The 27,776-nt window shown below is 43.2% G+C and overlaps 1 long non-coding RNA gene across 1 annotated transcript in view; it reads left to right on the top strand.

The window, feature by feature from the left end:
• Positions 1–26,273, top strand: part of LOC146812869 (uncharacterized) — a 35,635-nt gene extending 9,362 nt beyond the window's left edge. The window contains exons 2-3 of the long non-coding RNA XR_014965986.1: positions 24,448–24,543; positions 25,743–26,273. This is a non-coding gene — a long non-coding RNA (uncharacterized LOC146812869). The remainder of the gene's footprint in view (positions 1–24,447; positions 24,544–25,742) is intronic.
• The last annotated feature ends 1,503 nt before the right edge of the window (positions 26,274–27,776 follow it).

Here is a 27,776-nt window from a genome sequence, read left to right as displayed (position 1 = left end):
AGGCCGGTGGGACACAAGGAGTTGACCCAGACGTAAGGGGACAATCCTCAGATGATGACCTCAGTCCTGTCCAAGTCCAGCCTCAGGTGGCTGATGTTCAGCCATTCGTCAACGGATCTCATGCCTTCCTGAAGGTTGGATCTGGCAATGGCTGGGTCTTTGGTGAGGTTGAGGAGCAGCTGTGTGTCAATGGCATACGAGTTGATGATGAGGTCGTGTGTGCATGTGACGGTGGAGAGGGGGGTCATGGAGACATTGAAGATCGTCACGCTGAGAGATGAGCCCTGGGGCATGGGCCAGATGACCCCAGTGTACTACATGCTGAAGGGTGGAGGCCGACTCCCTGGGCCTTGCTGGTGAGCTACTTGTTGATTTAATCCTGGGCCCTCCTCTGGATACGAGTGTTGGAGATGTGTGAGCTGACAGTGTTGTCGCACATGGTGTAGAATGCCGTTGAAATGTCAAGGGGGGGTGGTCTCACCATTGTTGAGCAGGGCAAAGTTGTCTTGGTGGTGGCAATGATGACGGTTGCAGTGGTGTGATTACTGTGGAAGATGGTCTGGTGCCGGTTGCCTGGAGCTGTTTGCGTGGAGGAAGTTTGTTAGTTGCTCGTTGAGTGTCTTCCTGATGACATTTGCTGGGTAGGGAAGCAGGGTGATGTTCCAGGAGATCCTGCGGTACTGCCGTCTGTTGTTTAAGAAGGGCCTGAGTCTCTGCATGCCTCCAGCTCCCATGGAATGTGGCAAACTCAAAAGAGACATTCATGACACGCTGGACGTGGGCTTCAAGGATGGGGAATGATGTAGTTGAGATGTTGTGTTGGAAGGGGCCTGATGGAGAGCCAGAGTGGATGGTGCACATGAGGCAGGTGGTGTATTTGCTGCTGACGGGAGTCCAGAACCTGAGGGGGGTTTGTCCTGCGGATAATAGTGCTGTCTGCCTCTGTGTGCCAAGGCTGTCGTGTATGTCCATGAGCTTGCAGTGGTAGAAAGTTGCAAGGGATTTGATCTGCCTTGCAAGGGTGGAGTGTCTTTTGGATGGAGATCTGCTGTCAGTCCACTCACAATGCTGATGAGCTCGTTGATGTCGTGTATTTTGGTGCCTCGGCCTTATCTGAAGGATCTCCACTTGTCCTTGCTGATGATATGGTGATGGCTGTGTGGGGCGTTTTCCAGGGCTGTAAGGTAACTGATGGTTCTTTGTGTTGCAAGGTTTGCACAAGAGTCCGGCTAGATCTGAATGAGTCCAGTAGGTCTGCCTTGTCTCAGGTGGCTTAACTGTTGTTGTGCTTCACAGGAAAGTCCGTCAATGTGGCAAGATTGTTGGATCAGTTGTTGATCCAGAGTGTGAGGTTGCAGGGTGTGGCGGTGGTGTTGTTTTGAGTGTCCCACACAGCTTGTCTGTGGTGACTTACATCAAGCATCTTTGGGGGATCGGTAGCGGGGTGTGGGGCAGTGTGTTGCTTGTCGGAGACGTGGATGCAAATGTTGATGGACCAATGATGGATGGTGGTGTGGTTCTCCTCCAGTAAGAAGTTACTGGCCCTCAGCCACATGTAGCCTGTGGAGGTGAGGGCGTGCAAGCAGATGTACATGTTGATGACTTAGCGGAATTGTGGATGTAGGCCTGGAGATCTGTAGATGAGTTTTACTCTGAGGGTTGCCAGGGGGTTGGTGCAAAACCGGATTTGTGACTGAGGGTGTACTTGTGAATCAATTGCAATTCATCCTCCGGGATTGTTAGTGCCGTCCCTGCGGGTGATCTTGTATCCGTCTGAGATGGCAATGAAGAAGTTGTGTGCTGAGAATGCTTTTATCCAGGTTACTGTCATGAAGGTGATGTGTGGGGCTGTTGTGTTGAGGAGGTAACAGAGTCCAATGGCGTGCTGGTGGACGGAGCGGGTGTGGAGTAGGAGGCACATGACCTGGTCGTTCTGACAGGGTCTGGTAGGCGGGGCAGCGCTGTGTAGGCAGTTGGAGTTGCACACTCAGCATGCGAAGGTGTCGTGTGTGCGCTTAGCAGTTGCCTGATAGCAGGCGGTTGATTTTCTGGAGGACATTGCTTGGAGGGTGGCTGCAGCATGAGCCTGTTGTGTGACGTGGGTCATGCAAGGACCAGAGGGTCATGCACTGTGCACGTTGCAGGCGCAGACGGTCCTGCCTTTGGCACGGCGTTGGCGCAGCAGTGGCACAGACAAGCTGCTGGCTGCATTAAGAATGGGTTGAGGGGGGAAGGGAGGAGCATTTTGGAGGCGTATGGGTTGCAGAATCAGGGCACTCGGTGTGGCGGTGCCGCAGTTGAGGCAGCAGCAGGCGGAAGGGGTGAGAAACTAGGCAAAAAGTAGCACACAAAGACAAGGAGGTCAGAAAGGCACAGTGCAACAGATGTATGTAAAGGAAGGAGTGTCAGGTTACTCATGGGTCACTCTGAGAAAATGTATGAACAATCACCAAAAATGACGGACACAGGATCAGGCAACAAAATGCGGAGCTGCGCACAGGAGACACACCGTCAGCAGGCATTGACGTCCCGTTGTGGGGAGAAACCTACACAAATACATACACAACCAGGTACTTCATGCACAATAGAGATTATTAGCCATGAAGAACTGCATGCATGTTGCCGAAGTACACATACACTCATATGCTCAATCTTTGACAATTATGCCATAGATGACGCATGCAAACTGGCAAGAGATCTGCAGTGACAGAGATGAGGCACTTTGGATTGTGCTGAACACCTTTATTCCACTTACTCACACAAAGGGAAATGCATCCATATGAACAGACTCACAGGTCAGTTAACATAACATGTCAAACATATGCTGGACCCCCCCTTCACAACACGGATGTTGTAAATCCCAATGAACTGACACACAAGTTAAGGGGATGAGCCAAACACATCCTGCTGCACATGGAGATACTGCAATTCCCCATAGAGCCTGTTGTTGTGATGTCCCACACTATGTCCACCCGTAGCATCCGCAATGTTTCAGAGGCAAGGTTTACACACATTGATGCCTTCATCAGACTCCACACTCCACTACAGATGACTGTCAAGAAGGGTGACTATCATGTCATGGGAGTGATGCTACATGTTATATGCTCCATGGTGAGAAGACATGTATGCATGGTACCACAACATGCACAGAAGCAGTCCCCACACATTCCCAACCCGTACCACCACCAAAAAGCCTTGCTGCAATCCTTACCCAAACAGACATGTCCACATGCCCGTGCATGGAACGCTGATTCAGCACACGTTGCAATCCTCATGAGGAATAGCAGGAGGACAAAGATGACACGAGCAGACAACAGGCGCAAAAACCTGGGAATGACAGACACACAAGAAGTCACCTAAAACAATTCTTGCCACACACATGGTCATTTACGAAACATGAACAATGTTGGACACAGGCAAATTTCAAAGAAAGTCTCTCCGCAAAACTGTGTGGCATGACATCATCACTCGAGTGACACATCAGAACACACATCAAAGTCACTTTGCATTCAGTCAGCTGGACACACACATTGCAACACATGCCACTCAATGCTACAAGCTTGCACACTCATACCCAGTGACTCACCATTATGAGAAGAAGTTGTGTATGAGCTGACTCCGGATATCATCCTCCTCCTCCTCCCCCTCCTCCTCCTCATCACTTGCCTCGTGACCAAGCCCTTGATCCTCCACGGGTGGATGTTCCTGCTTATCTGGATCCAGGATGAGTGGCACTGCCTTCTCAACTGCCATGTTGTGCAGCATGCAGCACATGATGAAGATTTTGCAGACCTTCTGCGGTGCATATGGGAGGGACCCGCCTGTCTTGTCAAGGCACCGGAATCGGCTCTTCAGGAGGCCAAACGTCCTCTCAATCACTCGCCTGGTCTGCCCGTGTGTATTGTTGTACCGGTGATCTGCAGCTGTTCTTGGGTTGCGGAGAGGTGTCAGAAGCCATGGCATGTTGGGATATCCAGAGTCCCCTACATGGAAACATCATGTAAATAAGTGGGTCAGGAGATGCCGTAAGAGACAAAGATACCGCAACACACAGGACAAACAGAGTATACCCACCAACAAGACATGCTCATTCGTTGTGCAGCCGCAGCATCATTTGTGGCACCCTGCTACGCCTCATGATGTAGGCATCGTTTGCTGATCCTGGAAAACGTGCACAGACATTGGAAATCAGCATGTTAGCAAGACACACCACAAGGGCATTTATTGAGTGGTAATGTTTTCAGTTGCAATAGGCTTGCTCCTGTGCCTGTGGTGGTACCAAAGCCACATGTGTCCCATCAATGGACCCAATGACATGGGGCATCCCTCCCAGGGCATAGAAATCACCCTTGACATCTGTCAACTCCTCAGGAGTAGGAAATTTGATGAATTCATCAAGGTGCTCCAACATGGCTGCCAAAACATCCCGCAGGACACGGCTGAACATTGTCTGTGACATCCCACAAACATCAGCTATGGTCAATTGAAACGTACCTGTGGCAAAAAAATTTAGGGCTGCCATCACCTTCATCTTGGGGGTCAGTGCAGTAGGATACCTGTGTCGCGGTTGGAGGTGTGGTGCCAGCTTGTTTGTCAAGTCCTCAATCAACTGTCGAGTGAATCTGTAACGTCGGATGCAGGCAAGTTCCCTCATGGCAGCCAAGTCTGGCATTGGTCTTGGGACAGGCGGTGCCCTGTAGGACATTGTTTGGAAAAATGAAGATTGAGAGTCTGCCAACATCAATGTCAATGAACATAGCACATGCTAAACTGCTACTAAACATCAGGTAACTATGGAGTCTGGTGTGTGCAATACATCCAGGACACATATGCCATACACCTGTTGATTGTCAAGTCTACATGACATGCCCTGAAATGAGCTGGGGGCCAGTCTGAGTGAACAGCCAGAGATATCACCGGAGTGACACACATCCACATAGCTGCATTGGAAGGATGTCATCTCATCCAGACAGCTGACTGCAAGGCACACGCACAGGTCACATGGAATGTCAAATGTACATATCAAATACATTGCGATGAAGGGGTACACGTGACAACAAAAAAACACAGCCATTGAGACAACGCAGACATGTATGCCTGGGAAAATATGATGTCAGATGCACACAGACCCTACAGCCGTGGGAATCCACATGTGGCATGGTGTGCGTAGATGTGTGCCATGCCCATCTCCACACAGACCCATGTTGGATGCACCAACAGCAGATGCAGTTGACGGAACACTAACAGCAAGCTCATGGAAACACATGACACACACCTGACATAGTCACATAGGGGCACGCTGATCGTGACTTGTCAGTTGATAGAGTGTCCCTGTCTCTGGCATCAGGAGACAGGTGCGGGTGTTGATGACTGTGCCATCCCACTGCTGCTGTGCATGACACAGTTGGACTACAGACACACATGTGGCAAGTGTCAAGGTGATGTGTGCCACATAGTGCCCCATCACACATGACATGTGTCCACAGGTCATCACACATCAATTGTGCAACTAGATGAGATGACCTGTGCAATATGACTGGGTGCCACACCTAGGGCCTGCACATGAAAGTATGCAATGACAAGTACTTGATGGACATCCTAGGGCGACTCGTAGCCCTCATTCCTGGCGTGTATACGCCTCGTATCACCATTGTAAGCGTGTGAAACGCACCGTACACCGCATTCATTGCGTGTGTATGCTTCGTTTCACTATTGTACTGGTGCCGTAGGGGTACGTGTGAAACGCACCGTACACCCGCATTCATTGCATGTGTACGCTTTGTATCACTATTGTACTGGTGCCGTAGGGGTACGTTTGAAACGCACCGTACACCCGCATTCATTGCGTGTGTACGCTTCGTATCACTATTGTACTGGGGCCGTAGGGGTACGTGTGAAACGCACCGTACACCCGCATTCATTGCGTGTGTACGCTTCGTTTCACTATTGTACTGGTGCCGTAGGGGTACGTGTGAAACGCATCATACACCTGCATTCATTGCGTGTGTATGCATCGTTTCACTATTGTACTGGTGCCGTAGGGGTACGTGTGAAACGCACCGTACCCCCGCATTCATTGCGTGTGTACGCTTCGTATCACTATTGTACTGGTGCCGTAGGGGTACATGTGAAACGCACCGTACCCCCACATTCATTACGTGTGTACGCTTCGTATCACTATTGTACTGGTGCGGTAGGGGTACGTGTGAAACGCACCGTACCCCCGCATTCATTGTGTGTGTACACCTCGTATCACTATTGTAACGGTGACGTACGGGTACGTGTGCAATGCACCGTACACGTCCACTTCCGTTGTTGCGGTACGCAGGGGTTGCTGGACACGCCCCCCCAAGTGACCAGACCCTGGTGGTAATGTATGGGCTCCAAATTATAGGTTTGGCTTTGGGTATGGGGTATGTTTCCTGCCCCTCACCCCCACCCTGGCCCCTGGGTGTTGTTCTCACCTTCTGCGGCGTGTGCATTGGTTTCGGTGCACCAGGTCGTAGGCCAAGAGGACCGGGATGACACGTACGATAGGGTTCATGGCGTGTACGTCGCGTACCGGGGCTCCGTTTATAGGACTCTGCTTTTACGGCTGTTTTTGGCTCCCGTAAGTAAAGAGCCGTACTTAGTGCCGTAGGGACGAATCGTACTTGCTGAGCCAGAAAACGCTGCTTAAATACGTGCAGACGTCGCGTACAGGCTGTTCCGAATTCGAATTTTTTTTTTTTTACCCGTACGGTCTTTTGTACGATTCGTACGGAAATAGGCTTTCTGTACGAAACGTACTTCCTAGGTTGTAAGGAAAGTTTACCGGGTACGAGTCGTACGGTAAAAACGCTCCGTCCAACGATTCGTACAGCCTTTTTCCAGGATTGGAATCGGCCCCTTAATGTTGAAGGGTCTGTTGGTTTCAGTTAAACTAATTAGACTTAAACGCATGATGTTGATGATTTGTAAGTGACATGCCTAAAGCTATAAATGTAGTGCTTTATTGATGGCATGTCGAAGGAGATGACCTCCATATTTCACTGGATCCCCACTTTCCAACACTCCCAAATTAAGCGGAAGATGCCTGAATTATTTTGTTAGACTTGTTAATAGTTTCGTTTTTTTCCAAATTCATTTTACACCACTGTAAGTTATCAGGAAAGTAAAGTTGTCCTGTCTATTAAACACACTAAGGGGTCCATTACAATGACCGCCACCGTAGCGGTAAACAGGACCGCCCGCCAGAGGTGCGGCGGTCCAGCTGTGCCCATTAGGATGCGACCACCACCCTGGCGGTCACATCGTGCACATTTAACATTGTGGTGGGCGGTGCTTTATGCAGCACCCGCCACAATGTCAAACATGCATGTTGTGCATTGGCCTGCACAACGTGACAGGCACCGCGCAGTGCCTGTCACCTTGTGCATACCGATGTAGGGGGGGTACCATAGGTGCCCCCCAAGTGCAGCCCCCCCTCAAGGCCCGTAACGGGCCCCAACATTGAATTCCCCCATGCCACTCCATGGCAGAGTCTCCGTCATGGAAAGGCATCCAACCGCAGCCATAGTAATATGTGTCCCTTTTCCGCCAGGTCGGCAATCCGACCGGCGGAAAAGCAGCAGACTGTCTTTCCCTCCGCTGCTGTGCCCCCGCCATACTAATATGGCGGGGGGTGAACCAGGGACATTTGGCGGGCAGATTGCCACCGCCGGGTCAGCAGTGGCCACCGCCGGCCCGGCGGCGGCGATGCACCCGATATACTAATGACCCCCTAAGTATTATTAAGTATTGACATTTGTACTTGAATCATAGGTACTTGCAGTATTCATTTCTTTCAGTACACACACATTTCCATACAGGCCTACTCTCTCCTTGAGCACAAGGAAGTAAAACACCCTATGCCAACATTTGGAAGCAAGCAAGAGGGATGTTTAAAAAAAATATTCAGAGGAATTTATTTTACTTGCATTGATTTGGAGGCAATTTTAGGGAGGAGACAGCAAAAATGAAGCTGTATGTGGTTTAAAAAATGGTGAATCACCCTGTTGAGACAGGTGTGTTGGTACATATGACATGAGTAGAAATGGAAGTGCATGCAAATATTATTCAAGCGCAGAAATACTGGCAATAGGGCCTACATGCATAGGGGTCTTAAGTGTGATAAAAAAAAAAGTTTGAGATGTTACTCTAAAAAAGGCATGGGCAAAGAAGTGGAGGCATGGGCAAAGAAGTGTAAATAGGATTTTTTTTTTTTTTTTTAATTCTCCGCCTTAGTAATATGAAACACCCTGTGTATATGATTATAATACCTTCATCAGCTTCATCCCAATTATTTTCAGGGAGAAAAAGGCAAGTACTCTACAGGCCGGGCTTACACCCACCCTACCCTCCAAAAAAAGTAACAGTGGGGAGCCACGGGCAATGGCCAATGGGTCAAGGGAGCCACGGGTTGAAAACATTTGGGAACCACTGATGTAGACTAATATACACCTGAACCTCTGATTTCAGAGGGATTATTTTCCATAGATAAATATGTGACATGGAAACATGGACACGGTCTTTCTTTTTTTGCTGGGAAAGTGCTAGATAGCAGAGGGGTAAAAATGACTATTCCCACTCCATTGAGCGCAACAGTAGCGAAAGTGTTGGATAGCGGACAGGTAAAATTTACTATTCCGACTCCAGTGAGTGGAACAGTAGGGAAAGTATTGGATAGCAGAGGGGTAAAAATGACTATTCCCACTCCAATGAATGCAACAGTAGGGAAAGTGTTGGATTGCAAAGGGGTAACAATTAATATTCTCACTCCAGTCAGTTCAAAAGTAAAAACAAACCAAATATTAACAACAAAAATATATAAAAAACAAAAGTAAAATATATAAATATATTAAAAATTAAAACACAAATATATTTAATATTAAAAATTAAGAAAATATTGTAATGTTAAATGCATATGACAAATACCTACAAATACTATATTCAATAAAATAAATAATTTTCAAACAAATATATATTTTTAATTGCAAATTATTTAGAATCAAAAACATTAATTACATACATTTACTTTTTATATTTCCTACCCTATAACACCACACAATTCTCAACCCACATCTACATTTTATTAAAACAATGTACTTACATAACTAACATAATTACCAATTAAAGAAATATTTTTTTTTTTAAACAAATTAAAACTCATAAAAATTAATAAACTTCCCACACCTTACTCCTATAATCCCCACAACCCACAGCTAAACTTAAATTGTAAAATGTATTACTCAATGGAAACATTTTTCAATTAAAAAACTAATAGTATATAAAAACTACTCCCACCCTTTACCCATAAGAAAAGTAAAATCCACTCACAAAAAATATAATCAACTACCCTAATTAAATATCAATTAATTAATTAATATTAATGATCAACCAATTATTAATTAATTAAACATAAATTACATCCCACCCTTTACCCCTACAAACGCCACAACCCACAAATAAAATGTATTAAAATAATTCCATATTTAATTTTCAAATAATTAACATTAATTAACAACTAATTATTAATTAATTAAAAATAAATTACCTCCCACCTTTTACCCCACAACCCACACCTAAAAAGAATGACACAATTACCATAATTAGTTTTCTATTAATTAGTCAATATAAATTAACAACTATTTATTAATTTAAATATAAAATACTTCCCACCCTTTACCCCTATAAACCCCACAACCACACCTAAAATTAATTACACAATTGCATTATTAATTTTCAATCAATTGATGAATATTAATTAAGAACTAATTATTAATTAATTGAAAATAAATTACTTACCACCCTTTGCCCCATAAACTCCACAACCCACACCTAAAACAAATCACACAATTACCATAATTATCAGTTAATTAGTTAATACAAATTAACATTTAATTATTAACTAATTAAACATAAATTACTTCCCAACCTTTACCCCTATAATCTCTACAACCTGCACCTAAAATTACACAATTTCCATAATTAATTTTAAATCAATAAATATATATTAACAACTAATAATTAATTAATCAAAAATAAATTACTTCCCACCCTTTACCCCTGTAAAGTGCACAACACGCACTTAAAAATAATTACACAATTACCATAATTAATTATCAATTAATTATTAATTAACAACCAATTAATAAATAATTACAAATAAATTACTTCCCGCAGTTAACACTATAAACACTAAATGAAAAAAATCATTAATTTATTATAATTAAATTACTTCTATCCCCCAGAAACCCACAACCCACTACAGAACTAAAAAACACAAAATGTAATTAAAATAAAATCCATATCTACTAAAAATGTAACACATATTATAAAACATAAACATTACTTATACAAAAAAACATACAACACATACATTTAAAATATAAACTAAAATATATAACTAATTAAAAAATCGATATTTTAAACTATATTTTTGCAAACAATATTAATGACTTCTATATTTTTTAAAACAATATTTCTTACCTTAAATTCAATATTGCTGACCACGATATTCTTGCTGTCAATATTTCTGAATCACAATATTTCCAACTCGATATTCTGTCTCAACAACTGTACTTTGCATTCGCTATAGTTTGCACACCGGCTTTTCCATTGCTGCATCTTTGTTAGTTCCTCTATAATCGGTTACCTTGGTTCCACAGCCATATGATTCCGGGGACTTTCCAAATTCATGTGGTGTGAGACTCTGCTTTGGTTCTTGAGCGGGGCTCCAGGTGCACTTGGGAAGAGCAGTTATGGCCTGCCCACCCACTATACCCGGAAAGTCCAGATTCTATTCTTGTACGTATCACCTTTACATCTCACTCATGTATTGTCCATGACCTGACTTGTGTTCACTCACCATTAGGCGGAGAATAGGGCTTTGATCCAAGTCACTGTATCTAACACAATTCAATCTGGCTTTCTCAACAACAAATCTGCAGGAGAGTGTCTCTTTCTCCCTACCCCCCTTTTCCTCTTTCTCACATGTGCTCTTCACAAATGTTGTAATATATAAAGTGCCGGACCTGCCTGTAGGGGTAGATGTAAGGACTGGCCACGACATTCTCAATGCTATCATAGACGTGGTTGTGTCAATATTTCCTTTGCACAAAGCTTTTCAATATTTACTTAATTTTTTCATTTCTGGTAGACCCCTAAATTTTTGTATAGAAATTCTAAACCATGAGATATTTAAGTATATTTATTTAATCGTTCAACACATTTGTAACATGTGTAACCTTAGTTATTGTAGAAGAAGAGTTGCTCTACTCTCTGAGTACTGAATTGTAGAGAAGGGAAAAATCTAATCTTGGGCAGACCTTTGAGGGAAAGTATTTACTAGCCTAGGTGTTGAAGAGAGCAGAAAAGCCCAAAGCAAGTTTGCATGACAATGATGCCTAAACATCTAGAACTTTTATTATGCAGATCAAACCTTCAGGAGATTCTAAATAGTTTTAGCAGTAGATGTTCTGTTGGATGGTTTTCAAAGAAGTGTAAGCAAGCATCTTTCCTAATGTCAGTCAAGAGATACACTATTCCAGATCTTTGGAACTGATCCAGAGAATTGGTATAGAGCAGACGCCCTTTGCATCCTAATGCTTCAAGGTAAGGTCGTCAGTGGAATGGAGTTTTCTGCATCCACCAGAGATTTTGAGTTTGTTCCTGGAGCAGTGAGGAGTGAGTTTCAATGCTTTGGAGATGATGCAACCAGGCCTGTGATGCAACAGCATTAAGAGGGAGCTATTTGAGAATGGGTAGTACTAAATAATATAGAAGAAAAATAAAAAAGACAAACCTCAAAGTAGTATTTGAGCTATAAGGTCTTTAGGAGACCTCATCACTGACGAAGCCAAGATAAACTGAAAATGGGCTGGGGTAGCTTCTCTTATCGTTCGGAGGTTACCTGGCCTGGCAGTTCAGGATAGACTGTTTCAATTGGAACAAGATCAAGGTTTATTTGCATGTGGTTGTTTCCTGTCTGAGATCGCATGATGGACAAAAAACACTAGAATGTATTGCGGCCGAATGTAACTAACAGTGGCTGAATATTTTTCAAACAATCAACCTATCATCAATATTCAACAGAGAGTGATGTGGTGACATATGAATTTTGACTGACTGGGTCACCAGTGCAGTGCCCAGTGATCCCACAATCCTATGCTCATGTTAACCTCTCACTACCCTAACCCTTCCATAGTTACTGCCATAACCCCCTCCCCTCTTTTATACCTCCTGACCAGCCACGTATTATCACTACATTACCCACTCATGTCTGTGTCTGATTGCATTGGGGGTTGTTGCATGCACCTATTTCAGTGGTAAAATATTTGGAGCTTGCTAACTCTTTCTTTATAGCACCAGCAACAGGTCAGAAAATAACCAACATGCCTAGTGTCCCTCCATGTATATATGCATGTGATCTATTTAGTTCAAACCTACCCACGATCTAACAGAATGTTTTGCAGGATGGGGATTTCCCAGCTGATAGTGCAGATGAACAGATAGGGACTGGGGGCAGGGGTGTAGGAAAGTGGGGTTCGGTTGCAGTAACCCCCACCATACTTTTTGCCAATCAGGTTCCCAGCGCCTATGTTCTTTCCCTAAACTGTACCATTGTTTCCACAATTTGCACACCTCTGGCCCACATATAAGTCTCTTGTAAAAGGTACCAGTGGTATCAAGGACCTTGTGACCAGAGAGAGTGTCTCACGGCTGCAGCATGGATTGTGCCACCCTAAAGGACCACACACCAAACACATACACACTACCATTGCAGGCATTGTGGTGTAGCTTAACTAAAAGAGTCGACGTGACGCACACTCATAGGTGCCATGCCTACAGACCACTGCCAGTGGCATAGGTAAGTGACCCCTCTGGCAGGCCTTACAGCCCTAAGGCAGGGTGAACTATACCACAGGTGAGGGCATAGCTGCCTGAGCAGTATGCCCCTACAGTGCCTGAGTCCATTCTTGGACACTGTATGTGCAGTGAAGCCATTTTGAGTACATGGGATGGGAGTTTGTCATCACAAACTTCACAGCTCCATGATGGCTTTACTGAAGACTGGGAAGTTTGGTATCAAACTTCTCAGCATAATAAATCCACCCCGATGCCAGTGATGGATTTATTATGAAATGCACTCACGGGTCCCTGCCAGCCAGCCACCACCAGACAGGTTTCTGACCTCAGGGAGTGAGAGCCTTTGTAGTCTCAGAGGTCAGAAATAAAGCCTGCTCTGGGTGGAGGTGCTTCTCATTTCCCCCTAGCAGGAACAGCAACACTTGGCGGTGAGCCTTAAATCCTCTCACCTTGTTTTTTGCTGATTTGGGCAACTCCAACTAGTGGAGATGCCTGCACCCCCCTGTCCGTACCCCACTTTTGGTGGCAGGACAGGCAGGAAAGTCTTTAAGTAGAGTAGGAGTGTCCACCTCACCCTGGCACACCCCTACCGTTGCCGGGAGCTGAGGTGAACCCCTCTCCTGAAAATTCTCCATCTTGCTATGGAGAATTAGGCCAAAAGGGATAGGATATGTTCCTCTCCCCAAAGGTAGGGGGCTCCCAAAGGGTCTAGTCACCCTAAGGGACAGTAGCAATTGGTTATTGCCCCCAACCTTAGTAACGCACTTAAGTGCAGTATTTTAGGGCTCCCATGAACCTTGTTCCTCAGATTTGATGACCTACGAAGAAGAAGGATCAAAGAACTGTGCAGCAATGGAGAAGATGATGACTGACTTGGCCCCAGCTCTACCGACCGGTCTCCTTCTCCAGCAACCCTGCTACAAAAATTCGGTGTGGCCCACAGCCAGCAGCCTCCAAGAACCCTGCGAACCTGTGGTACCATCAACAACGACTCTTGTTTCCTGTGGACCCTGGTTTTGCCCAGCAGAGAAACCACCACAAGGACTCCGGGTCCAGGCAGATCTGAAAAACTTACACCACTCTGCACCCGACACCCACGGCCCAAGTCCAGGTGGCCTACCGACCCAGTGAAGTCTCCCCAGTGATACTAACCTGGGATCCAGTGTTGGACGACTTCTCCTGAACTCCCCCTCAATGCCTGCAGTCTCAACCTGAATGGTCCCCCGACCGGAGCTGGTGAGAAAACACGATGCCTAAAGACACCCTTACACCTGCAACCCCCAGGCCTTGGTGTGCCCAATCAACGGTGTCCCAGTATCCCCCCTCTGTACAACGTATCCCTCCAGTCAAAGGGTTCCTTCAGTTAACCTTCGGAATGGGACCTGCAGCTGTTTTCCCCCACAGTGAATCTCCATTGGTTTCAACGGGGTCCCCAACACTTCCTTTGCACTCTGCACCCGGCTGCCCCTGTGCTGCTGGTGGTGCAGTCTCAGTGCTCCCTGGTGGCCCCTCCAGTGCTGATCTTAAGATCCAGGGCCTGTGACCCGCAGGTACTTACCTGTAACTGGTGCCTCTTCAAGGTGCCCCCAGCCTCCATAGGATAACATTGGGCCTAGAGACCTGTGCACCCAGCCGCCCCAGTGCTGCTGGTGGTGGTGCTGTACCTACCTTGGCCCAACCCTTGACCAATGTTGACCAAAACCCCTGGAGACTGAAGCTCAAAAAACGCTTACGTACCTGTAATTTACTGACCTATCATTTTCCCATAGTATTGCATTGGTCTCTCCCTGTATTGTACTAAGTGTGATCCAGCATGCAAAGTATCTCTATCTCAACTGAAAAACGTTTCATGCACCTGTAAAGTATTGTTTAATGCTATACAAACCTATGGGCAGTATTTTGAAAGTATTGCACAAAAGGCTACTTACCTGTAACTGAGTTCAACTTGGTTCCTAGAAATAAAAGTCATTAAAGCAATATTTTTCTACAACCATTGGGCTGGAGTCAGTCATTGAGCGTGTGTCCCTGCTTTGTACTCTTATGTACACCAAATGCATTCACACCACCCTCTGATTAGCCTAACTGCTTAGCCCAGCTATCACTAAATTGAGAGTAAGGTATAATTTACTTTACCCTCTGCCATACCTTTGGGGACTCTGTGCACACTGTACCTCTTTTTGGTATAGCATATACAGAGCCAGCTTCGTTCAAGGGGTATAGACTCAAGTATGGGGTTGGAGAGGATGTGGGTGCTGGGGTAAGGCTTACAGGGGTAGCAAGGAGAGCAAGGGGAGTGGAAGAGCTGCGGCTGGGAATGGAAGTTAAGTGGGAAGTGATGGGATTTGGTACTCTTGGAGGTGCTCTATCATCGGGGCCAGACTTTATATTTCGGTTTCTGCGACAACGCTGTCAACTTTAGTTGGTCTTCCCCTCAAGAATTTGCTCAGCCACTAGTCTCTCTTCCAAGCCTCTTCATCATCTGGATACTTATTTTGGCCCATTGACCTGAATGGATACTGTGACTAAAACCTCTGGATGCAGGCATATCACACCAGACACAGGTTCACCAACTAGGAACAGGGGAAAGAAACAGACAGATAAGTGAAAAATTACCTAAATATATTATGAGTGATGTGAGAGCAAAAAACAAATGCAGGCAAGCAAAGGTAGCCATGGCTATCCAAACAAGCATTTGCAATGCAATCAGTCTCGCCTTTGGGACCTTATATGTATTTAGCTATGCAGCACATTAGCCCGGTTGCTGAAAAATCTACTGTTCTTTAACATGGAGGGAAAGTAAGCACCAAACTGCATGACACGCCCGGTATGGAAACACATGGAGAGAAATATTGCCTTTCAGTGGGGAATGGTATAGTCCAAAGCTCTGCTTATAATATAAAAATCAGGGCATTCGGTGGTCATATCACTGAAAATACAAGATTTGAATAAAATATTGTCTAATGGTGCTCGTGGAAGACAATTTTTCTGGACTGTAATGTTGAGAATGCTAAAGTGATTCTGGTATTTTACTGACCTCTGCTGGCCGTTTTCTTTCAAGAAAGTTAAATAGAGGTAATTGAACAGAAAAAAAAGTCCCTAAGTGGAAGCAGACAAGTCATAGGGTTGATCTCCAAACACACAAAGTACATACACCTCTAAGTATATAATAAGTATATACTAAAGTATATACAAGAGGTCTCGAGTGCTCGACCTAAAAATGACCTGGACATGGAATCAAGCCAGACCCAGACCCGCCTAGGGATACTGTATCTGAGCAAATGGCAGGAAAATCAGAAGCAAAACACAATGAGCAGGAACTAGGGACATGGCAGAGTGCAGTTTCGTTGGTATAATAGGTAGGGTGAGGGTAGGAGAGCAAGAGGCATGACTGGATGGTAGGGTATTGTCTGGAATGTTGAGGTGTGATTCTCCACAAACAAGCACTGCTGTTGGGCAGACTGCAAAGCTGTTGTTCTTGGTGTGGCTTCTTAGTATAAACTACTCTTGAAGTAAGATGTTTTACAGTCTCCTTCTTTGAAGTGTTCATGGGGAGCAAGAATTCATCCATCATATTTTACATTGCCATAGCCTCATCACCAACTAGACCAGGGCCACTCCAGCCAAACAACTATTTGCAATGCGTTCTAGGCACCAGCAGTAATGGTAAACTGCTAAATGTAGAAGAGTTCAGAACTGCTGCTGTTCTGTTTGCAATACAACTTAGTGAGCACGTTGAAGAAGGATTCATGCATGAACATGTGTGTATGGTGCACACCGGGTATGAATGTGTGCTCCTTCACAAGCATGGGGGAATGAAACAGGTTTGCGCACCTGAGACTGTGGGGTGGGCACAAGTGTTATGAAGCAACATCCATGTATTAAGAGGTGGTAAATGCACATGCCTGAGCCCTTAGTCTGCAAGAATACGACATGGAAATATACTCCAGCACGTATGATCATTCTCATCTCATTGTGTGCATGAATACGGAGGAAATGTGCATGGAGAAAAATATTGTAGGGATATAATCAACCAAATTAGACTGGGATGTGGCCCAGAGTGAATTTCATTGGCTGAGATCAATTACAGCATTCTGTCATCACTTTTTTCTTGTTGCATTACACATCCAAAGTGTAACACGTACGCCCAGATGTGTGTCGGATGCTCACTGAGCCACAAAACTCAAGCTATTCTTCACCGATGAGACCAAAGTAGTTTGAAACTGGTCTGGGGTTGCTTCTGCATCCTTCTGGAATTGGTCTGGTAATTCGGTTGGACTGTTCCTATTGAAGCAGGACCAGGTATGATTTGCATATGACCATTCTGGGATGTAGCCAGAGAAATTGCCAGTGGATGAGATTAATTGAAATATTCCATCCGTCACTTAGTTCGTATTGCCCTAGATGCCCCAAGTGTGACATGTATGCCTAGACGTGGACCCCACACTCACTGGGTCACAGGGCTCAAATTAAACTTGTCTACCTCATTGACAAGACCCAAGTAGGTATAAGTCAATCTGAGGTTGCTTGTGTTCCCATATGGAAGGGACCTGGTTTGGTGGTTTGGGCTGGAATGTTCCTATTGGACCAGAACCAAGATTGAGTGTATATGATCAGCCTCTGCCTAGAGTGGCACAATGGGTAAGAAACAATGGACTGTGATGCAGCCTCAGATGAATGCTAGCAAAGAGATAAATTTAAGCATTCCCCTTATTGCTTTGTTCTTGATGCAATAGACATCCTAAGTGTGATGAGTATGCCCTGAAGTGAGTCGTGAGCTTACTGTGGCACAGCATTCAAACTATACCTCACTGATGAGACCGGGGTTGCTTATTCTAGTAAACGAGCATAATTTTGATCCCACCCTAAGAAACTGTAGGAGTGCATTATAATCATGCATAGTCAGCACTCGAATATATTCTGTGTGATCAACGTTACCAAAAGAAGATGAGGTATTGTATATTTAAAGTACTCCACGTGAAATCTAATGAGAATTACAAATTGAGTGCTTAGAAATGTGATTACTAAAGTTTTCTATGTAATACTTTTAAATTAATATTCTAAGAGATCATCAAGCTTATAATAGGTCTCTTTGTGAAGCTAATGATATGATATGTATTTCCAGACTAATGTTTAGACACTTATGTATGTAACACAAAATTATATTCATATTTGAGTCTTTGGAAATGATATTTTTAATGATTCTTTGCATATATTCATTTGTTAATAAATTGCATTTGTTATGTGTTTAGTAATGTGCACCATTAAGTTAACTTGAATTTGCGGCCTTGAGTATACTTTCAGCACAATCTCACATTTAAGTCTAACACTTGATTCAGTGGCGTAGCAAGGTCAGGTGGTACCCGGTGTGGAAACTTTCTTGTCACCCCCGGCTTGACAAAATGGCAAAAATATGTTTAAAACATATATTTTTGCCATTTTGTCACCCCCCTCAGTGATGACACCCGGGGCTGCCAACACCCACCGCACCCCCTTCCTACGCCACTGATTTGATTTGTATTTAAGCTTCGATGTAGAATGTGTTTGCATGCATTATTTTGTTTCTGCTGCAGGTGCGGAGAAAGCTTCTTTATTTAGTAAAAGAGTGTTTTGTACTTTAGTGAGGTTTGTGAAGATGGGTTTTTGCAAGGATTAACGCGGTAACGAGCAAGGAGGCAAGTTCCCAAGGAGGAGAAAAAGAATTGCCAAGGACGAATGCAGTAGGAACATATTGATGTGGGGAAGGTGGTGCCAGTAGCCAATTTGTGCTGGAATCGTGGAAAGTTACTGGAGCCATCAATCTGTTTCTGAATTTATAATTAAACCATTCTAATCTTGATTTTGGTTATTGAGTAGTTATTGTGTAACTAAAATGGTTACACTGTATTGAGATTTAAATTGTGATTGTTTTCTCCCTTTTACCTCTCAAGTAGCTGAAAAGACCATCTGGTTGAATAGGGATGTTTAAGAGGGCCCGAGCTCTCTTACTGCCATCACTTTGTTCTTGTTGTTTTCCCTCTGACAGACCCCAGCTGACATACAGGAGACAACTACATGTCACTGGGCAGATGCCATGGCGTGAGAAGGTGCTATGCGCCAATTAAAGCTGCGAGGCAGAGATACACTGGCAGACCTTCCAGTGGACTGTTGAAACCGCCCTCAGATTCCTCTGGGCAACAAGAATGCCTGTGTATCTAGATGTTGCAAATCGGGTGACCGTGGAGTCCTCTAGAACATGTACAACTTGGGGGAAGGTGGTTGCAGCTGTCTGGGAGCATTCATTCAATCAGGGGTTTTTAAAGCGTGCTACTCACCCGTGAGGGTCCCAATAAGAGTGCCAGACGACACAAGATACCGATGTCCCGGATTTAGCTTCAAGCTGCGGAACGTTTCTTGTCACTAGCACCGTTCACTGCAAAAGGCCTCTTTGCTGCTAGCCTGGGTCTTTGGGTTGCATCACCCACTGGAGCTCCTGCCGAACCTTTGGACAGAACTGCAGTAAAATGCAACAAAAGGTGTGGCAGAATTGACTGGAATCATGTGGCAAGGAAAAACAAATTATATGGCAGTTTACATAACCACAGAGAGATTTTGCACCAAATTCTGGGACATAATTGTCTAGGGATTCAGAGATTTTAACACACTAATACACAGTGGCAGCTGGCATCCACTAAGGGTGCACAAAATACAAATTAAAAAAAAGACTTATCGGATTCTGACGACGTCCTCCTCACTCCGACTTTGTCTGCTGGGACTGCACTGCAGGCCCCAGCAAACTCCCTCGACCAATCCAGGCGTGCTCATGTGCTGTTAGCCAGTATGTGAGCAGCACCCTGATTGGTGGAAGCGGCCTCTCTCTGTGCTCCCGAGGGCGCTGGATGCCTGCACTTGCTCTCAACCCAGCTGTCTTAAGACAGCTGCTTTAAGAGGTTTAAAGTACGCATGTGTGGCTGGCCGTCTCAAGACAGCCGGCCAAAGACACATGCGCACTTTAAACAAGTGCAACGGCAGCCCTCTGCCCACCACTCCTTCCTGCTCCCTCAGCAGGCTCCGCCTCGTTCTGACGCTTGGTTCAGGACGGGATGATAAAAAATAAAATGGTCATCACTTACCATTTTATTTTTTATCTCTGGGGTTTTCGGGGCCATGTAAATGGGGAGACGTTCCTCCGCTCCAATGGAGGAGCCGCCCCTACTAATACAATAGTAATTCCAGTATTACACAAGAGGTAGTGTTGTTATGAAAGAAAACTATACACATTGATCTCATCAGCTCCTATTTAAAATGTTAATCTTCAACAATAAATAATTCTGCCGGGATTGGAAGCAAAGCAATTCCATGTTATCGATACTGTCCCTTCTGCTTCCTAATAAAGAATAGACAATACAACATTTACACGTTGCCCTACGTGTACACACAGTGGCATAGCAGTGTGTCATGGGCCCTAGTGCAAGGAAGGAAAGACACCCCTGTTGCTGTTTACAGTATAAGAATTCCCACTATTTATACTATCCCGAAGGTTCATAAAAACTTACAGAAACCCCCCGGCAGACCTATTGTGTCGGGTTGTGGCTCAGTGTTGGAACCACTGAACCAATATCTTGACAGCTTTTTGCAGCCATTTGTTGTAGAGACCAGATCATTTGTCAGAGACACAATGCACACTATCATACTGTTTGAAGACCAACCTTTTGATGGGACCACACAGTTATTTGTCACACTTGACGTGTGTTCACTATACACAAGCATACCACAGAATGAGGCCATTGAAGTCATCAGGAACATACTAGAAACCCGCCCTACACCTCACTGGATTCCAACTGACTTCCTTGTACAATTACTGCATATCGCTATGGAGAAAAATTACTTCATCTTCCAAAATGAGTTTTTTTACCAATGCAGAGGAGTAGCCATGGGAGCCGGGTTCGCGCCGAGCCTGGCGAACCTGTATATGGATCATTTCGAAGACAAGAACATTTATTCTGATCAAAACCCCTATATCGATAATATCACTGCCTGGAAACGATATATCGATGATATCATGATGTTGTGGCGAGGCTCTGTTGACCAACTGTTGGAATTTTTATCATGGCTTAATGCTCGCAACACAAATATCCAATTCACCATGACGTACAGTGATCAATCGATCCCCTTTTTGGACCTTACACTTGAAGCAGAGGACGGCAGAATTGTAATGAACCTATATAAAAAACCAACGGATCGAAATACTTTGCTCCAGTACAATTCTCATCACCCGAGAAATCTTAGGGATAACTTACCTTATGGACAATTTTTGCGATTACGTCGCAACTGCACCAGAAGGAAAGACTTCTTTAAAGAAACTGACATTCTGCTTGCAAAACTAAGGGAAAGGGGATACCCCAAAGGACTTCTCAATAGAGCCAGAAAAAGAGCCTGGTATAGGCCACGGGAAACTTTACTTGAAGTACAACCCAAGGACCGAACAATTGATAAATTGGTATGCGTAACGACTTTTAATACCAGAAGCAACGAAATAAAAAAAGTCATCAAGAAATATTGGAATCTTGTTGGTTCAGAAATTGGCATCACCGACACTCCTATGTTTGCCTTCAAACGTGCAAAAAACATTAAGGACTTTGTAGTTTCTTCATTTCTAGAATCTCTGCCTGCACCAGATATTAGATCGCAACTTGGCCTACCATCAATCAAGGGACACTACAAATGCAGTCACTGTAAGGCATGCGAATATTCCACACCTGGAGCCAACTTCAGTCACCGTGGGAAGACATATGCACTTAATCAGTTTTCTAACTGCAATAGTCAAAATGTTATCTATGCCATCAGATGCCCATGCCAGCTGATTTATGTAGGTCAGACGACCCAAAAAGTAAAAAACAGGATCCTGCAACACCAGAGCAGAATCAAGTGCAAGACCTTGGGGGCCCCCTTGGTAGAACATTATATGAACGCAGGACACACTCACAATCATCTAGAGTGGTGGGTAATAGAAAAAATCACCTTACACCAAAGGGGTGGGAACACTGCCATTTCCCTTAATTATAAGGAGTGTCGTTGGATCCATACCCTTGATGCTGTAAATTATGGCCTCAATGAACATGAGGAGACATACGTACAAATGAGTAAATTATAAACATGTCTTAACTGTGCAAATGCATTGACATCATTATCTCTACTCATGAGTGTATTGATGTAAGACACACTTCCCCATTAATGGATATTCCATCAGAAAGATCTATTCAATGTGTACTCATTATCAAGTATTTTGAATGTACAATATGCTACATATAATTACTCTGAACATGATGAATTACACCATATGGTTAGACAGGAATATGCATGTCAGTTTTTAATTGATAACCCATAATTCCATGAGAATATATACTTCATTAATGTTATGGTATATAGAAAACACTGTTTTAATCCATGGTGCATGTAGAATGAATATATTGCCTAAGAAATACATGTTCCCTTGAATGATTTAATTCCTTATATTGTTTGAAAACTGTTTCAGAAAATTGTCGGTCTTTCTTATATGGTGTAAGAATATATTGTTATGGTATATAGAAAACACTGTTTTAATCCATGGTGCATGTAGAGTGAATATATTGCCCAAGAAATACATGTTCCCTTGAATGATTTAATTCCTTATATTGTTTGAAAACTGCTTCAGAAAATTGTTGGTCTTTCTTATATGGTGTAAGAATATTGCTGCTTGTCCACGGTCCATTAAGGAATTGGTACACATGACTTGTCTTTGAATCAATGTAATTGATTTATTCCACATGTGTGAGGAATTCATTCCGTAACCGATATTCACTAAGCAACTAAATATTGCCTCGATGTAATATATCCGGAGTGGATATAAGAAAATACACATAGGAGCTCGTTTACATTACAGCCTTTCAATGTACATGTAACAACCTGTACGAATTCCATTAGTTGGTTACTAAGACCCTTATTCCTACCGCTATCTAGCACGTTGGTCGGCTAAACTTGATCCGCTTTTCACAGAGAAAGGATCTATATAATAATATATTCCTTTATCTCACATCTGAGTATTGTTCGTGACTATATTAAATCATAAGATAACTCGCCAGGAACCGGTGACCGGGTGACTTTCAGAATCCGCTCCGTGTTTTGTCTACGAGCAGCTGACAGCCTGCACGTAGACACCAATTGGGATAACGTCATATAGCCGGCTTCACCCTCGCCTCGCTGTCATTAGTTGCAGAGCGTGAGACGGATACAGACGTCTGTGCGGAGAAAACTATGTAAGTTTTAAAACCATTGGCGCGTAGGCCAGCCACGCTACTTGATTTCTTTTGTAGATGTGTAAGCGTCTTTCAGCGAATTGTTTATAACAATGTTCCCCGTAATAGACTACGTGTGTTTATGTAGAAACCGTAGTGATTTTAAAGTGGTATCGTAATTGAGAAACAATTGGGAGGTTGCTATCTAAAATACCACGCATAAAGGACCCCTTTGTTTCACAGCCTAAAAGCATCAAGTCGGGTCTCTCACGGAGTTGGCTTTATGAGTGCCACCCGGTATAAATGACTTTCAACCCTGCACGCGTTAGGCTATACGATAGAAGAACACTTGAGATATATTTTCACATGTGCGCAAAACACGCACTTTCTTTTGCTTTGTATAACAACACATTAGTCTACTGTGTAACTGATTAAAATCAATCTAGGCGTTCCAGGTTGGCGCTAATCTCTGCCCTCTCATTTTCAGTAAGTGGCGATCGTTTTGACGGCACCACTCTTTTCCAGTTGAATAAGTCACTGTGAAGGTACGTGACCTGTTTACTATACCTCATTACATGTCGTCATGTACAATAGGGATTTCTAGCGCCTATTTCTGTCGTTTATTGATTACAGAATTCCTGATTAATTCAGATGTCGGCTGAGAACTCTAATGAGAGACAAGGAAATTAAAATCCTATACAAATTTGACTCCAGGTGAGCGTCTTTGGCACTAAGGGATACCTTCATTGTTCCTTCATTATTCATACACACATGTCCCTTATGTAAAATTATTTGTACTTACAGGCAGCCAGCCCAACTTTTTGTCCTGAGGAAGACCCGCTCTAGATGCACACAACCCAGCACTACTATATAGGGTCGAAACGTCGACGTGCTTTGTCCAAATTGTCCACGCACTTCCACAATCAGAATTAGGAAATCATGTCCAATTGTGGTTAATGCTCTTTTTTTTTTTTGGACTTTGTCTGTATTACTTTATTTCTGTTATTTTTGTGATTTGTGTATATGGCAATTGTGATTTTATGTTAAGGAGTCTATGTAAGCACTGAGTGTTCTATGTTGTATTTGTATTATGGTTGGTCAGACCTGTAAATGCACACCTTTTTGAGAGAAAAATTTCCGGACACTGATTATAGAGTAAAAATTAATTTAATTTCTGAATCCTTTCGTTCATGTGTGTACACTTTTTTCGCTCTGTGAATGAATATTTACTTAATGAGATTTAGCATTTATTGCATATTTAACTAAGCTTACCAATTCCCAACAGAACCATCTTTTTCCTTTATTACAGTATAAGAAAGGCAATGATCAGGGTTCAGTGGGCCCCGGTGCCACTGTACCTGCTACACCAATGGAGGCCACGCCCCTGCATTCATTATAATGACAGGTAAACTCCATTTATTCGGTGGCTCCGGGATATTTTCTACAATGGGTCTGCACTTTCAGGGTTATTCCTTGTTTGCCGAAGATGGCGTCCAGAAGCGCCTCTTTCCATTATGAAACAGCTGAGCTGAACAGTGTTCTGCATTTGCATTCATTATGCTTTTTTGCTATGTTTAAGTTGCATTAGGAGGACACTGGACTTTAGGAGGAGAGGCAACATGTGCCAAGAGTGTCCCCCTGAAATAATTGCTTTGCGAAGAGTGGCTATGATCGAAGCAGACATTTGTAAGAAAAGTCAAACCATTGTCAAGTAAGAATCACTCTGAGCAACCTGTTTGATAAGAAGAAACTATTTCAGTTTTTTTAAATCTCCTACAGGATACAAATGTCTTTGCTTCAGTCCATCACTAGAGAATAGTTACACATTATTTCGGAAGCATGTTTTGCCTATTTAGAAGGCTAAATACCGCATTCTATAGCAGAATGTTGGCGAGGTAACTTTTCTGCAGTGTCAGAAGCAGTATTGCAATATGCAGCAATATTTATGCAGCACTCCAATCTATGCCGTTGTGTTCAATTCTGGCCTCTGATATACCCATGAAATCCCTGGCCTCAATGCTGGAGGATACCGAGGGGTACAAGGATGTTTCATTTATATGTGTGTATAACTAATGGAAACTAGATAATTATCAAGATTTAACCTGAATAATTACATATTCAATTAGAACCTATACTTTCCGAGTAACCGTGTGCACCGAAATGACAAAAGAAAATAGGTGCTACACATCCCTAATTTATGATGTATTCATAAAACTTTCAAGGAATGTATTTCACACATCTACTAACGGTATGTGGCTATAACCAGAGTTTGATACTTTGATTTAAAATATTTTTATGTTAGTACTTCAATGTAGTAATACTGACACGTATTAATTATAATGACACTAAATTATTTCAAATGCATCAGAATGTTTTTAGAATCATGAAATGTTTGTATTCTCTGAACATAAGTCAAATGATCATATATATTTTACCTTAAATTAGTTTATTTATGTGGGCCTGACTGAAAATGTGAAGTCTCTTGACTTGCTAAATCCATTGCTCATGAGAGAATTCCTCGTTATTACAAATAAAGTGAAACAGTGTTTTCTTTCTTGAGTTCTCATGCACTGTACCAGACCAATTGTTACATTTTAATTACAGTGAGGACCATCTTCCTGGGTAATCATCCTCTTGAACTTGCTCATGTGCTCTTGATAAAGGAGTTTTGTTTTGACGCTTCACCTACTGGATTGCTAAAGGTCTGCGTAAGTGTATCACCTATTTCTCTACATTTTGTGTCTTCTTTATGTTGGCTGACACTCATCCAATACGAACTGACCAATGAACTAAGTAGTCTGACCACATGAGTTGACTCCAGGAGGTGTCGCCCCTGCAACTCTAAGAATATAATATCGCCCAATTTAACGAACTTTTGGGCTTGCGCTTTTTGCTAGTTTACTGGCTGATGCTGATGGATGGGCAACTGTATATCTCCTAAAGGAGAGTTTGCGGAACTTTCCCTGGCAATCTTGACTGGGCTGATATGGACTCTCCTGGCTTCCTTTCAGAACGGACGCATGTGTCTTATGTGTCTTAGCGGTCTCATCCTTTCCTTGGAGACTTATCGAACTGGCATATTCCATGTCCCTTCCTGAATGCTTGATCTTTGGTATATCTATTTAGAATTTCCTGAATTGCTTACGATTTGATATAATTGGATGATGCATTTATTTCTTAATCTTTGATAAACTATACTACAATTTCCATATCGACTCCGCTATCATGATTTATTCCTTTTAAATTGAATGTGCATTCCTAATTTGTGTTTGATAATGATCAGGAGGGATCATACTATGGAAATCTTAGAGCATCAAATACTAATGTTATTATTTATTTTGTATTGCTTTAACTGAGCTTTTAGTGTGTATGATTTTGCCTCGCTCACATTTTTAAGGAGATTTGGGCTTGCTGTGGTAATCCTTTCCCTTTATAGTATTGTGTTGAGAGTAATTTACATGAGCTTAATTTCTAGTTTGTAGTTCAGTCATCCAATTCCTGGTCCTCATTGGATGACTGCTAGATCCTTTATATTCAACCCCTTTCGGTACAAAACAAGGTCCATCGGAGGACCGAGAGAGTGGTATAAATTATTGACAACAGGAAAATGAAAGGAAAACCATAATTGTGAAAACGATTTGGGCCCAGAAAACCCTACTGCAACTACCCACCCTCTCCAACCAATACCCCTTCTTTCAGTGGCTGCATTCCACAATTACAGATATTGGGAGAGAAGAGGAACTGAGATTAGATTAACTTCTACATTTTCCAAGATGGAAACAGAACCTTAAGCAACCTACACATGCATAAGGGGTACCATTGACTGTTATACGTCAAGGAGAGGAAAACATATACATTCTTTATTTTCGTTCCTGTACTTCTGGACACATTGTGAATTGAAACTGTTTGTCCTTACTTGTCAGATTCAAACGCTTCATCATTTTTAAAGATTGTGGTTTTAGTGCACTATTGTACATAACTGTATTATGTCAGAATTGTTTGTCTTTTGTCGACATCTTTCTTGAGTGCTTAAAAACATGAATGAATGAAGAGTTTTTATTGTGGAATTACTTCAAATCCTTGCAATATTCCAAAATAACGCGATCATATTTAGTCCCATTACAAAAGCACAAATTTTCCAACCTGCATGTAACAATTATACACAATTCATAGTATTACGACAAACAGTTAAAAAAACAAATGTTAACGGTTCAATATGCCTGTACCATTACTTCTTTTTACAGATTCTAGTAAGTCAGTTATAAAAGTAATTTAAAAGGTGATAAGGGGGCGTGGCCAAGATGGCGACAAGGTGAGACTTGTCCTCCTGTCTCTCCCTCCGACCTGTAATGTTGGGCCCTAGGCCCACATGCTAGGTAATGAATGACGCTGCACACATAGTTGGGGATAGTGGGAATGGCCACGAGCACGTGCGCTCGGCCCTTTTATTGACAGCGTCACCTGACACAGTGACGTCTGTGGTGGGTGGGTGTACAGTGTAGTACAGCAGGTTAGAACACTAGAACGTGTCCATGCATGGACACTACATCCCTCCCAATTTTTAATAGCAAAACCCAAAGTCAAAGTTCAACCTGGGGGAGAAAGAGAGATATACACAGTTGTAATACAGTGACCGAA

This window comes from Triturus cristatus, chromosome 7 (genome assembly GCF_964204655.1).
Source record: "Triturus cristatus chromosome 7, aTriCri1.1, whole genome shotgun sequence".
NCBI classification, from domain to species: domain Eukaryota; kingdom Metazoa; phylum Chordata; class Amphibia; order Caudata; family Salamandridae; genus Triturus; species Triturus cristatus.
This window is presented reverse-complemented; position numbering and strand designations above follow the sequence as displayed.